General features: G+C 41.5%; 1 long non-coding RNA gene across 1 annotated transcript; it reads right to left on the bottom strand.

Moving 5' to 3' along the window:
• Positions 1–257: 257 nt before the first annotated feature.
• LOC144807785 (uncharacterized) lies at positions 258–687 on the bottom strand. The gene is made up of 3 exons (XR_013606443.1): positions 576–687; positions 410–486; positions 258–321 (listed from the first exon to the last, which is right to left on the bottom strand). It is a non-coding gene; the product is annotated as an uncharacterized LOC144807785 (long non-coding RNA).
• Positions 688–10,311: the final 9,624 nt, after the last annotated feature.

Raw genomic sequence — 10,311 nt, 5'->3', positions numbered from 1 at the left:
TCCAATGGTGTTCTAGAGACTTCCATGTGAACCACACTAAAAAGGTAAAACCATTGATGTGCTCAATAAATCAAATCTTATTTGCCAAACTAAGGAATACCTTAATAACTCTGCCGCATTAGCTCGGTGAAAAAAGTAGTCCGTTCAAGGATAACACAATCCTGTATGTAACACAATCATCCTGATTATAAGTCCATATATAATATACGCCTCAGTTCTTAAATAAAAGATAGGAGGTAATGTGCCTACCGTCTCGGTAAAGAGCCAAAGACCAGCTGATGAGTTGCCGGGTACGCTTGAGTAAACTTCGTGAGCCACCAACTGTGCACAAATTACTAAATTGTCCAATGTAATAACTATTAAAATTGAACTTGACTCATAAATTCAACCTAAAAAAAGCCTTTCTTACCGCTAACAGCACAATAAGAGCCCCAGCCAGTCTGTCTGTGTTAGTTGAAGATGCTCTCGCTCCTCCATGCAAATGCCCTAAACAAAATAATGTAACTGTCAGAAACTGTTCGTAATGAGCAATATGCCTCTCACTGCTCTTTGAAACATCTAGTGACGTCCCCTACCTTCGGGCCAAAGTTTTAACCGATGTTCAAGGTTTCAGCGTCCAGATTAACGAACTGCATTCAAGCCGGCGAATCTATCCTGCTCTTAACTTAATCCGACCCGGGAATAAACATAATGAAAGGACTCGAGGTTGAAAACAACCCGATCCAACATGGCGGAATCACGCGATCTCCTCAATGCAGGGTTCTAGACTGCCCTTGTACTTTTTTAAATGAGAGACCTCTGAATAAAAACTAAAAATTAAATCAACCACCAATTAAACAGTAGCGAATATGTAAAAAGTGCATAAATATGGTATGAAGAAAAGCAAGTCTCGAAAAGAGTGACATTTCAACCTAATTTAAAAAACAACCCGATCCAACATGCACTTTTTACATATTCGCTACTGTTTAATTGGTGGTTGATTTAATTTTTAGTTTTTATTCAGAGGTCTCTCATTTAAAAAAGTACAAGGGCAGTCTAGAACCCTGCATTGAGGAGATCGCGTGATTCCGCCATGTTGGATCGGGTTGTTTTCAACCTCGAGTCCTTTCATTATGTTTATTCCCGGGTCGGATTAAGTTAAGAGCAGGATAGATTCGCCGGCTTGAATGCAGTTCGTTAATCTGGACGCTGAAACCTTGAACATCGGTTAAAACTTTGGCCCGAAGGTAGGGGACGTCACTAGATGTTTCAAAGAGCAGTGAGAGGCATATTGCTCATTACGAACAGTTTCTGACAGTTACATTATTTTGTTTAGGGCATTTGCATGAGGAGCGAGAGCATCTTCAACTAACACAGACAGACTGGCTGGGGCTCTTATTGTGCTGTTAGCGGTAAGAAAGGCTTTTTTTAGGTTGAATTTATGAGTCAAGTTCAATTTTAATAGTTATTACATTGGACAATTTTGTAATTTGTGCACAGTTGGTGGCTCACGAAGTTTACTCAAGCGTACCCGGCAACTCATCAGCTGGTCTTTGGCTCTTTACAGAGACGGTAGGCACATTACCTCCTATCTTTTATTTAAGAACTGAGGCGTATATTATATATGGACTTATAATCAGGATGATTGTGTTACATACAGGATTGTGTTATCCTTGAACTGACTACTTTTTTCACCGAGCTAATGCGGCAGAGTTATTAAGGTATTCCTTAGTTTGGCAAATAAGATTTGATTTATTGAGCACATCAATGGTTTTACCTTTTTAGTGTGGTTCACATGGAAGTCTCTAGAACACCATTGGATTGGAATTATTCACGATGGGTTAGGCCCTTTCTTTTTTCACTTGCACTACAGGTTTCAACTATGGCATGTACAGATTTACTTAAAAACTTTCATTGGTTTTTTGGACTTTTTGACCTTCTCTTTTTCTTTATATTCACCTTTCACGGAGACTGTGGTATCACAGGAGAATGCAAACCCTTAGGCTATAGTTGTATATATAACTCAATACGTGACACGCAAGTAACTTTTCTGAAATGTCGATATTATGTACTTTTGTTGTAGATTCGGCATCTGAACCAGCCCGGAGAATCAGAACGAAAAAAGCTTTAAATTCACCCTTGAAAAAGGGTTCAGTAGAACCCGAAATGCATTGGGTTGTTTTGATTTGATTAATATCTTTTACTTTTATGAATCACAGAGTTGGATTTTGAATATCAATGAATGAATTTATACCTTGCTTTAGAATAATTATGTGAAACACTTGAAATAAATGTAAATGTAATGTAAATGTAGGTATACTTATATAGCGCAACCTGTCACCACAAAGGGCATCCTGGCGCTTGCCTAGGGAACCCGTCCTGGTATTCCCCTGTGAGAAGCCCCGACAGGGTGTCCACAGGGTGAAAGTCAGGCATCCCGCCGCGAGGGGCCGTTGTGGAGATTAAGCAATCTATTGCCTAGAGTCACAGAGTGTGAACCCGTGAGTCGAGGAGGCACCGGGACGAGAATTATCGAGTCCGTGGAATTTTTAGCCCAAGACCCGCCGAGGCGGGGAATTGAACCCTGGTCCAGGACCGATCTCAGATTCCGGGTCTGCCGCCTCTAACCCCTGAGCCACACTTCTCCACATGTGTACAAAGAATGTGTTTAATATCAATTAATGTTGGTTTAAATGAAGTACTAATAATTCTTTAGGCATGTTTGCCAGACAGCTGTGCGTCGCATAGTCCTTGTCTTCAAGTACTCCTCTTATACATTATACCTAGGGAGGGTGGTACCCCTTCCCAATGCTTCGCACGCATACACTTTGATAACTTCTAGTTACAATTTTGAATATACTGATTACATTTAGGTGTGCAGATCCACCTCGTTTCCATATAGGATAGCAGTCAGGTTGGACTCTCATTTTAACATATGCCTAAATCTAAATCATACTCCACGCATTGTTTTTAAATGTTGAACTTGATTGCATATACATCTTTAAATACTTACCTAATGCTATTTGTTAACAGTTGAAGTACTACAATGTGAGATATTTCCAAAATTCAAAACACATATATTTCTTTAAAAGTGCACTTACTTTGAGAGTTAATGATAACATACCTCCTGCAATAGTGCTTTGTTTTGAAGTGCCCCTCTAATTTGATAACAACATACTAGATGTATCCAAGTTATTGCACCCTTGTTGCTGCTTAATTGTCTTGAGGTCCATCAGGCCCCCCTCCATATAGGAGTACACCACTGCCAGAATCCACAGCATCAGGGTGTTAGTGAGTGCTGCACACTCCTAGACCTTTGGAAGGACTTTCCAAGCGTTTGACATTCTGTTATTTCTGTACAACGCCAATGGTCCCCCCACCGTTTTCTGCAATGCAGGGTTCGATCATTATAGACCCCTCCAGCTGTCTCATCTGTCTGCCAATCAACTGCCAGTTTTTTTTCTTCTGATGAGGGCTGACCTAATAAAAAAAATTACAAAAGAAAAAATATATAAAAATTATTTGAAATCACATTTTTTTCACTTAAATTTGCATGTTTTTTAAATTATTACTTCAACATATTGGTGTAAAGTCAGAGAAAATATGTTGCGGCATAAATAGTGGTTTGGAGAACTTGCTTTAACCTAATATTTATGTTATGTAGTTAGTATATTTTTTTTAAAAGCATACATTTAAGACATTTACACATGCAAAACCAACATTTAAACATTCACAAGCATGTAATGAACATAAACATTTTATCTATTCTCTAAAGAAATGGCTTAAAGCAATATGGTACAATACAACATACATAATGCCGTGTGCTAGGTCTGCCCTTTTCTGCGGTATGGTGCTGTTAGATAGCACTTGGTAGTTATGGGTGGAGCAAGGAAATCTTGTAAAACACTTGAAATGTAGAGATCCATAAGGCAAACAACTTTAACGTTGTTGGAATGGAAGGGTTTCCCATTACGATAAACTTGCTCTCACTCTTGAGGTGGAATCAGTGCTATGAGGGTTTCATCAATGTCACCAACCGCATCTGGGATTACTCCTAAAGCATAGAAGTATGCCTTGATGTTGTTTAATCTTGCATTATCTGTTGGAAATTGTATGTAGGCTTTCATATGTTGCAGCATGGCCTTTAAAACACTGCTGAGAACAGGTGAAAAAGTAGCATCGGACATTTTTCTGCAGCCACTCACAGTATACTGCACAGAAATGTAGGAGAGACATTATTTTGTCCTTAGGAGCGTTATCTGTTCGATTACTGATTCCAGCAATCAAATCTACTTCTTATTATTGGTGTAATGCTTCAAACGTTTCTCAATTTAAAGTGTATTTTTTTAAATTATGTTCTTGCATGGTCTCCAGGTCAGGAAAAGCTTTGTAAACTCACTATTGCCTTGCTCTACATCTCTCTTGCAGTGCTCTATCGGCATATCTAAAGAATATGGAGAAAAAAAATGTAAGAAAAATGTACTAAAAACAATTAATAATGAACACAAAGCAAAAATACACACATGGACAGCGTGTAATGTATACCAAAACAATTTGAGATATTTTATGACATCTAACAACTTTTTTTTTATCAAAATGCACTTTGATACTTTTGGATCATTTGATTTTGGACCACTGTCTGGTGCTGGGACGGTTCTTTGACTATGGGGCCTTGACCTGAGCATCCTCGAGCCTCTGTTGTGCTGGGGCATAAAAGCCAAATCCTCACTGCATGCTGTAGGTGATCATGTTGATGGGGAATGGATGTCCTTTGATCACCTGGTTTTATAGGGGGCTAAATGGGATGGCGTGTAAGGAATTTATCCCAGCTAGAAGGTGCTGGGAGGCGGCTTGGGAGGATAAGGAATGGGACTGTCTTAAACTTAACAGGTGTCCGGAACACAAGACTAAAATAGAGGCCTTGTTTGCGGGTGATCTACTGTTATACCTGCTGCTCAGCCAGTAGGAGTGTGCTCTGTGGAATGTTGGTGCATGGTGATGCATTGGAATGTTAGGTGCCTGTGAGTGTCAGTTGGGGGTGAGCAGCAAGGAGGCTGCTCCTGGTGGGGCTTAACATCTGGCCTATTTTAGAAGCTTACTATTGAAACTCTTTACTTGGAACTAAGAGTAATACACAATCTTATATACTATATACGCCTACTGAACTTTTGATTATTACATTTTTTGGTGATGATTTTATGGAACAGACTACGTGTGCAAGGTGTTTTAAAGAAGTTATTTACAGAGAGAAACTCCAAAACTAAGACTACAAGGAAAAGCTTCAAGAGAACTATTGTGAAATTACGAAGAAGTATTACGGTAGTGGAGCCTGCAGAAATCTACGATGCGTCGGAGATCACCCTACCAGTGTTATGCTACATCTAACAGCCTTACCTCCAGCGTATTAGTACAGGCATCCACATGGTTAACTCAGCAGGCAGTTTTGCTAGCAGTGCATGCACTAGTTTTGGCTGTCAGCTGCCTGTGTGGAGTTGCTGGCGGTGTGCACTTAATGGCCGAAGAGACCTGCACTGGCATTAACTTTATTACTAATATTAGGAAACGGCTGAGGGATGACCCATGTTTTCAACTGTTCTTTCACTGTTCCAGACTGGTCAGTTGCGCTGGTGGAAATTGTCTGGTCTGATACGCGACACGTTTTTTTTTCAGTTTCGAGATGCGGCATTGGGATAGGCCGAGCAGTTATGCCATTACTGGTATGCAGTATTTGAATGGGCCTCAAGATGGTGTTGTAGGTGGCTCGCTCACCCCTTACCATGCTCCCAGGGTCGCATGAAGATGCTGTGGAGAGGTTGTGTGAAGGTGATGTGGAGACATTGCGTGAAGGTGATGTGGAGAGGTTGCGTAAAGATGCTGTGGTGAAGGTGATGTGGAGAGGTTGCGTGAAGATGCTGTGGCGAGGTTGCGTGAAGGTGATGTGGAGAGGTTGCGTGAAGGTGCTGCAGAGATTTTGGAAGCGTCTTCACTGCTTCCAGCATTGCTGCTCGTGTGCAGCACATACATGCCTGGTGCCTCCCGGGATGTATTTTTCCTACATGCCGCCAAGTTTTTGTTCTTCATATTCTTCTTCTCTATTGACATAGCCAATGTGGGTCCCACACTATTCAGACAAGTCATCGTGGGAGCGCTTCTCAAATTCACTTGCCGGTCACAAGATCTTTATAATGTTTAACTCATGGGTGGAGAAGATCGGCTGCTATTTTGACTGGATGACACTGGCATTATTTTGGGTGAGAGGATCTTCTCTTTTAAGCAATACATCACGTTGATGGTCAAGAGCATCTTTTATCTCAATGAAAATAATGTATTTCTGGGACATGCTGCTGCTACTATGGGAGAGGTCAAGTTCACCAGCTTGGTGTACCCAGTGTTGACTTAGGGCGAGGGGTCCAGTTTGACACTGTTGTAGGGTATTCATATTTTCTCAGTGTTTCCCGAGCTGCTTGAAGGAATACAGCCTACATTGGAGTTGAGTGATATTTTGGGTGAGGAGTCGCTCACCCGAGTTAAGCCCTGGTCTCCAGTGTGAGACTGAATGTTGTAGTGCTGATTTATTTTTAAGTGTTCAATGCTGTACAGTTTGGTTATGCCGTCTATTGCCACATTTTCTCCTGCCATGCATTTGTAGAGCGCTTTCATTATTTGTCCATGTTGTCATCAGGGAATGTTGTACTAGATTACTTGTCTATTATTGTTGGTACGCAGGTTTCCTGTGTGTGGGAATTATTACTGTGATTCTGCCATGTTATAGGGGTTCCTGTGACAGTGTGACTTCCTACCTGTGTGCATGTTCTTGTGCGTGGAAACGTCACCTTTATTACTGTCATGTGGGTTTGATTTTTCTGCCATGGGTATACATGTTTTTCCATGCCTGGGAATCGTTTCTGACATTACTGGCACGTTGTTGATTTTTATATCACTTTGGATGACTGTGTGGGTGTGTGTCACCCTTTTCTTGCATTATACTAGATGACTGTGTGGGGTGTGAGCCACCCATTGCTTGCATTATGCTTGATTCCTTTGTCACATTGGATGACTGTGTGGGGTGTGATCTTATCTTATCTTTTACTTGTTGTGGTTGGGATGACACCTGTTTCTGCTCCGGAAGTTTTGTGTGGATGCAGTTTGATGAGATTTTTCTTACACATGAATTGTTGTGGTTGGGACTACTGTGTGTGGATAAGTCACCCGCTGTTTACTGTACTTGTTATGTTTTATGTTGGATTCTCTGTCAGGGTGCCAGTCACTCAGAATGTCTTATGTATGAGTGTGAGAGTTTTTTCTTTTGGTGGGTGATTGAGTGTAGTACTGTTTTGAGGTTGTGTGGGTTTGAGTTCCTGTCTTGATTAGTATTTATGCTCTTTGTTGTTGTCTGATGTGCAACTTAGGTGTTGGTTTTCTCCGTGGACTGCCTTTCATGCTACTCTGGCCAACTGATGGGTTTTGTGGCATGTGGGGCTCGGTATGAGATGTAGGGCGTGGTAGAGTGTGTAGTTTTCTATTCATGTTTTGGGAAAGAGGGAGATGTGGGTGACATTTAATATGTTTTCTTGCATGTCTCTTTTGTCTCTTTAAGAGTTTGCGATATGGACATCTGGTATTTGCAATATTGTTGAACTTTTATATATTGCTTTTCTATGCATGGGTTTTTATGTATATGCGATTTCGTATCATCTTTTCATCTACTATGTTTCCATGCATGTCTTCTTGCTTCTTCACCAGATTGCGTTATTTACATCTGTAATTCGCAGCTTTGTGACTCTTTTATTTATTGTATTTACATGCATGGTTCCTTATGTGTGTATGTGATTTTTTATCATTCTTACATCTAATTTACTTTCATGCAAGTTGCAGTCTCTCTTTATGCAATTGCAAGTTGTTCTTTGGGTTGTCACAATGTGTTCTTTTGTTCTGTAAAGAGGGGAGATGTGTTATACCTGCTGCTCAGCCTGTATGAGTTTGCTGTGTGGAATGTTGGTGCATGGTGATGCATTGAAATGTTGGGTGCCTGTGAGTGTCAGTTGGAGTATGGGCTGAGCAGCAAGGAGGCTGCTCTTGGTGGGGCTTAACATCTGGCTTATTTTAGAAGCTTACTATTGGAACTAAGATTAATAAACCATTTTATATACTATATACACCTCGGCTACTGGACTTCTGATTATTACACCCTCGACCATTCCTGTGATGTGTGTTATTGTTACCAACCTTTTTCCATATTGTCTGGACTGCACGATAGTATAAACTTAATGGGGACAAATAGCCTCTCATTTGGGTTGTATCTGAGGGGAGAGAGGTGGAAGTGAGACCGGAGGTATGCCTGCTGAGTGGCTTTAACTGCCATGAACCCAAAGAGGCGGGCAATAGATTGCTAAATCTTGCCCTAGCACTGGCCAGGAAAGTTGATAGCCAGTACCTGAAAAGTGAGACAGAGCCCTACATAATCCAGGTGGTGAATAGAAGTGGAACACTGGGCTAGGCCAGAGGAAGAGGCGCTGCTTCAGGGAGAGTGCATAGTGCTATCTGAAAGGTGGGCCAAGGTGTCTCGGAGCTTCGCAGAGTATTTAGATCGACTCGAAGGGAGAGCTGGAGAGCTGTAGAGGAGACCAAACCGCCGAGAGGAATGGGAAACTCAATGATTGAAATGCTTTTATTTAGCGTGATAGATGCATTTTGCCCTCTCCTGCCCCCTGATCATGAATGTCCTAAGTCATTGGGATATGTTGAGGTTTACCTCAGCGGAACAGCTGCCTTGCTGATGATACTGTTGCTATGCGACCAGTGCTTGCTTACAGTATTTGCAGTGTTTCTTAGATAATGAAAGAACGGTGATATCTCCTACCTGTATTGGCTACATGTAAAACGTGCAATGTGAAGATGATTGCTTGATAATGTATGACGTATGATCAAAAGAATTCAAAACAATGAAAGAACATAAAAAATCTTAAAATGTGAGAAAGACTGGCATCATGAATACTTTTACTACCCTTTGTCATGGTAATGTTTGAATGAAACTTTCTATTTGACACAATGTGTGAGGTAAGCCCTTACTTTAAAAACTTTAGAAAGTAGTCTGCCAAGTTACTAAAAACTTTGGGGCAGATTTACAATAACTGGCGCATCCCTGCGTATCAGCAGGGATGCGCAGGTTATTGTCCGCCATGCCTCCGCCACCATGGATGCGCTGCGGCAAAAACGGCCGTAAAAGCGGTGCATTGCTGGAGTTGGGTCGCAAGCGTGACACACCTCCGGGAATGCTCTGGGGGGGGCCTATTGTTAGAATGCTGCGTCAATCCTTAATCCTGCTTCAAGCAGGCACCGGGGTTTGATGCAGCATGGGCTCAAAAGTGACTAAGTGAAATCTTGTAGATTTCATTTAGCCACTTTTAGGAGGTGTTCCTGCGCCGGAACGCCCCCACCCCCCCTCCCCCACCCCTCCACTGCACAGGAACGCCTCCTTCTGGCGCAGGGCTTTACAATGTAATGCATCTCCCAGATGCGTCAGGTTGTAGGTACCCCACACCATGGCACATCTTTTGCGCCACCGCTGCGACGCATCTGTGGTGTAAAAGCGGCGCAAGGTGCTTGTAAATCTACCCCTTTCAACCTGTCCTCTTTGCAGGATATCGTTCTTGGAATCAGGACATTTAGGTAGAAGTGGGTCATGGAGTACAATTCTATTCAGGCAATGGTTCCCCGTGCATGATGCCGGCCATTAAAATGATTTCAATGGCCGAATTGCTAAATCAGTTTTGAATGTATATGTTTAATAAATGTGTAAAATATATATCAAAAGGTGCCTGATGTTTGCAAAAAAGAGACATCGCAAGCAGGATAGCGAGTTAAAGTTGCTCGATGTGAACTTTGCATAAAATGTTGTTGAAATGTAACCCGAGCCAGTGTACAAACTGTGGTAGTTGATGGGATATGCATCCAAATATATCTAAGTGCCAATACTTTTACATTATGCAAACATAATATTACTTTTTAACTATGTGATTAAACAAAAACAATTAAAATGCAAACAAATCATTCAATCTATTTGTTTAGGAGGACAACACGGACATAATAAACAACTATTAGAATAGTTACATGACTAACACTTTCAAAACTTATACAAACGTGTATTATAAGGTACATATTTTCCTTCCCATCTCTCTGCTGCTTAAAAGCTCCCAGTGCAGTAAGAAGGGTCAGCCAGGCTGTTCTCAGGATTCTCCTATTGAATGGCATCATGCAGGGGTGCCGCCAAAACGCTGGGTGGGAGGGCAGGGTAAGCACTTCCTGTCAATCGCGGCGGCATGAATCATGGGT

Source organism: Lissotriton helveticus, chromosome 1_2 (assembly GCF_964261635.1).
Source record: "Lissotriton helveticus chromosome 1_2, aLisHel1.1, whole genome shotgun sequence".
In the NCBI taxonomy this organism is placed as follows: domain Eukaryota; kingdom Metazoa; phylum Chordata; class Amphibia; order Caudata; family Salamandridae; genus Lissotriton; species Lissotriton helveticus.
The sequence above is the reverse complement of the archived record's forward strand: the minus strand, read 5'-3'. Positions and strand labels throughout refer to the sequence as shown.